The sequence below is a fragment of the Diachasmimorpha longicaudata genome, chromosome 13 (genome assembly GCF_034640455.1).
Source record: "Diachasmimorpha longicaudata isolate KC_UGA_2023 chromosome 13, iyDiaLong2, whole genome shotgun sequence".
NCBI classification, from domain to species: Eukaryota; Metazoa; Arthropoda; class Insecta; order Hymenoptera; family Braconidae; genus Diachasmimorpha; species Diachasmimorpha longicaudata.
In genome coordinates this window covers 1,906,463-1,911,731 of record NC_087237.1, presented here as the reverse complement: position 1 = coordinate 1,911,731, position 5,269 = coordinate 1,906,463, and positions in this window count along the sequence as shown.

Genomic DNA, 5,269 nt, shown 5'->3' with positions numbered 1-5,269 from the left:
ACTCACGTGTGATATCTTCCTGTCATCCCCATCTGTCTATTCCTCTCCTAAAATACCCCCTTTCTTCCTCATTTTCCCATAAATATTTAATATTAATGTGTTTTCCTTTTGTTTCAGGCCGGAGCCCGTTGGGAGGGAGGTGTCGGCCCAGACACCCCGAGAGCGCGGTGAGTCCGCGCTCTGAGGCGCGGGGCGCGGGAGTTTGAGGCCGAGGGCGAGCAGCTGCTCGCTCTATACGACGTCGAGGATACCTGGAGTCTCAGGATCCTCTTCGGAGAGGAGCCCGCCGAACCCGACCTAACGGAGGAGGACTGGTCCTTGGAGCAGTGGGACTGAAGCCGCTGCCCCCCCCCCCCCCCTTAACTCTTACATTAAAATTAAAAGAAAATAAAAAAAAATGTATTCTAGGATTAAGTTTTTTTTGAATAAAGAAAAATTTTTTAAATGAATATTTTCTTGGTTATTTATTTATTTATTTATTTCCCTTAGCTTTAAATTAGAAAACAAAAAAAAAAAATTTTTTTTTTTTAATATATAAACAAAAATTTGTATTTTAGTTTAAGTTTTTTTTTGATTATTTTTCCCACCCAAATTTCAGCCAATAGAATTGCACCATTTGTTGATATTTTGTATAGCCTACCTCGAATATCAGCGATAATTTTTTGAATATTTTGGTAAACAAACGACACTTAACCAAATAAACCTCTTTTCATGTCATGGCACAATTCTCTTGGCCGAAATTTGGATAGGAAAAATAATCCCCTGAATACCACTCGAGCTTCAAAATTATAGAATATTTCCCTCTAGGTTCCCTGCATACAAATGAAGTCGTCAAGTTTTTCAGGAAAGATCACTCGTGCTTCGCACTCGTGATTTTTTAGCCTGAAAAACTTGACTCCTTCATTTGTTTGCAACGAATCTATCGGGAAATATTCGATAATTTTGAACCACTTGTGGTATTATATGTGAATAAAATATTTTCTCAGAAATAAATATTTGTTTTCCTTTTTTTTTTCTTAAATGTTCACTTCTTTTATTTTTTAAATTGTTATTAAATTATTATTATTATTATTATTTTTATTATTATTATTTAAAAACTTGTAGTTTAGTTTTAAGTTTTTAATAAAAAAATTTTAAAATGAATATTTGTGTACCTTTTTTTTTTTAAACATTTACTTCTTTTTAATTTTAAATTATTATTAATTAGGAATTGGGTGGGAAAAATCAAAGGGAATCTTTAATTTTATTTATTTATTTATTTTTTTCTTTATATATCATACATTTGTCTTATAGTTAATTTTCATTTTCGCGGGCCGCGGGTTTTTGAAACTTCGTATTTCAATTCGAAATACGAACGGCTGAAAACCCGCCCCGTCAAAGTTGACGGTGGCGCCCCCCTGACAGTCGGTAACCCCTCCCACAAACGTACATTCCCAGAATTCCACAGTGTCGGTAAAACCGTAGGGCCGCCTCCTGACACCAGGAGGCTCTGCGCAAATGTAAACACTGTAGGGCCCATTTTTTAAAAAATTAATATCTAATGAACAAATAAACTTAAAAATATGTAATTTGGATATTAATTATCAACAAACGATTCCCTATCCCTTAATAATAACTATTCGAGTCTACAAATAAATATTAAGCGAGTGGAGGAATAGCCCCTACTCATTAAATTGTTTAATTAATTATTAAATAATGAAGACCTACAAACGTTTTTAGTGCATAACAATATTATACAAAACTACAACAATCAACCTAAATGCATAAAATACTTAATTTTTAAAAAACAGTGCGCCAACTAGCAGTGGTTCAATCGCGGTTTTTTGAAACCATAGGGCAGTGTCGCGAAACCATCAAGCCGCCGTTTTGGGCCTGTCGCACGTACGATCTTACTCTCAGGTTTCGTGATGACGTCATGATACACTGTCCGGCGAATACCATGATAGTCGATCTGGTAGGGATCTGCTTTATCGACAACGAGCGCGCGAATCGAGTCGTAATGAATTTGTTTACGCGATTCATAATTCAGTCTAACCCCTTTTATTTTACTAACTTCCGCGATACTGCCGTCCGGTTTTTTTACGCGATAAGTATAAAATTTAGGCCCCCCAGAGACAAAAGAAGTAATGAAACTTCCTTCTCCGTAGCCCTCTACTTCGTCGGTCAAATCCCCTAGAAAATTCCCTAGCGGTAATTCATTTGATCCATCGCTAACGTAAATTACCGAATCTGTATCATAATATAAAACACGTTCTTGCTGTTTTTCTAGATAAGAATATAACTTTAGACGCGCGTGAGCGGTTGTATAAGCCGCAATAACAACATTAGCCTTAGTGGACATTTCCGCGGCTTCGTTTAAATGTTTCCAGGACATGAAGAGAGTGTCGTTATCGACAGGAACAAGTCCTGTTACTTCAATTTCAGGATTAAACATTATATTTGCAAATTCCTCATGTGTTCGAATAATAGCTTTTTTTGTCAAGTTCTCCCTCTCCCCAAATTTACCCCAGAGACAGTTTAAACAAAGTTTTGCTACGGCTCTTAATCCGGCATTCTTTTGAATTTTATCTTTGTCAAGTTTTATACCTTCTCGCGCCTCATATTCAGCAATATATCTATTCTTTGATTCATCATCTACACACTCAGCAGGCCAATCTGAAGCCTCTTGTTTTATTTTCAAAAAAGTGTTAATGTATTCGGCAAATAATCCACCTGTTCGCGTCACAGGATTATAACGCGTAGTACTCTTATACTCCCAAAGCTCACTGATTTCTAATATTTTGTACCCCATTTCTACGGCTTTACGAAGTTCTGGAGCGACCCAAGTTCCCAAAAATTCGCGATCAGCGGGATCATCATGAGGACAATTGTCTTGTACAAGATCATCGCAGCATGATCGACAGAGAGGGAACAGTAACTTTCCATGGGCTTTTACTGGTAAAACAGGGTGAAATAATTGACGAGGGGGTAAAACGCGACATTTCACGAGACCTTCTATCCGCGAAATATTATTATAAGGGCATATAAGCTGACAATCACGCCCCACATGGACAGTGGGATGGCCAATCGGGAAAACCCCTGTCTTTAAAACGTATGGGTATAACGAACAAACATCAACATAGCGAATTTTCTCATTATCTTTTACGTCATAATGTGTTACGGTATTTCCTGTTCGCCCCCCGAAAAATGCATCGCGCGGATCCAGCGCTATAAACATTTGCTGATCAACGTTTTCTACAAAATTCGCCAACACATGATCTGTCTTTTTTTGACGAATAAAATCGCATTCCCACATTTCAACGACTTCATAACCCGAGTGTCGCAATTCCCGTGTAATCGCCCCTGTTCTCTCATATCGACTCTCTAGTGTATCCTTGTGACTCAACTCTTTATCTCTATTGAATTTGAAACACCGTGGGCATCCGTGCCAATAACACCCGTGGAACTGATATGCATATTTTTTATTATTATTCGCGGTATCCTCCCAAAAACCATCTAGACGCAGGCCTGATGCTGTTCTGTGTTCACGAGTTCGTCCGGCATGTATTATTCGATGATTCTCGCAATGTTCGCGCCACAAGAGCCATTCAATTGCGATTTTCGACTGCGTTTTCCCTAACCGATATCCTCCCTGAGGTATAATGCCTATCTGCTTGTCTTTTAAGAAATTTGTTTGAAAAATACGCATGCATGTAGACGCAATCGTTACACACTCTGTAAAAGGACATACATTTCCAGCATTCATAATCAGTTTTCGAAATTCAACACAGGCTCGTCTCAAAATTGTAACATCAAGTCTGCAATAATGAAGAATTTCTTTACGAAAATCAAATTCATAATTTTCTTCGACGCGGTCATTATACCACGATAAGAATTTTTCACGATCTTGGACACCCATAGTGTCAGCACCGTAATATTTTCTATCAGGTATAGATCCTACGTAGTTTTGATTGTCTTTTGTATTGAAAAAATGTGGAAAATAACCTTTCGCTATATTCCCCAATCCAAAAGGTTTCGGTAAACTTGCAAGAGCCATGTGAAAATAATTTAAACTATCTATAAATTTATTATCCCCGAAATCCATCAAGATAATGTTTGTTCCGTTAATTATTGCTTTAATTTGGCTGTTAATGCGTTTCATGACGTCTCTCAAAACGAATTGTGAATCATAGCCTTTCGCGTTATGTGCAATACAAACTACTTTTTTATACGTCTTACCCATCGACGTGATGTAATCAACAAATCCTCGCACAGGATCCTCACCATCGAAAACATTTTCCCGATGTTTACAAACGCCACATGGATTTCCGTGATTATCGTTGGCGTTCACAATGTCATCGTCGTTCATATCTGCACAGCGGTCACACACAGTTTGTGCAACACAAAGATTAGGAACGTGTACGTTGACGTCAGTCGTTCCTTGCAGCAGGTCATCCTGGCTGGTTTCAAAGTCGTAGAAAACAAACGCCACACGTTTCAAAGTCAATTTTTTCTTGCTCTTTAAGGTGGGCATATAGCAGAGATGAGAAATATCTTCGTCCTTTTGACATACGTTGCAATAATATTTATGACACACATGATTCTGAGCTTTGCGATGATCAATTTTCGTATTACATTGTCCACATAATTTTATATAGGCACAGACGGTGGGGTTATTTCCGCTGTAAGATCCTGGCTTCTTATGTTGATCGAAGCACAATTGCCCGTGAAACTCTCGATTACAATCATCACACACTATTTTATCAATAATCGTAGAGTCACACGGAGGATTCTTCAAACACCTATCACAAGTCTTATCACAAACATGTCCTTGCGTAATGTAAGGTTTGTTACAATGCTCGCAATAATACTTCACGCCAAAGAATGAAGGTAAATTTTGGATAGGCTCATAGTGGTTCTCTTCAGGATAATACACAATCGGTAAGGTATATCGGACGGCCATCTTTCTGCTAATCAATTCAGGTGTACCATCGTAGAGCACAGGGCGATCTTTTCCGTTTCTCATGAGGGAATAGACCTTGATAAGGCATCCTTCTTCAGCCAAGTATCGCTGATATTGAGCAACTTCCTGTAGACCACAGCCTTCGTCAGGAGCAATGACTCCTGCCCTTTGAGTTAGTCTTTCGGCCTCCTTACGTTGCATTTTTCCCTTGCATTGCCGGATGGCCTGCCATACCTCGTGGATCTTGCCCTTATCCGCTCTGGTTTTTAATTTTTCTGCATGTGTTTGGCCACAACAAGTGATCGGGCTAGACACAAGCCATCTTCA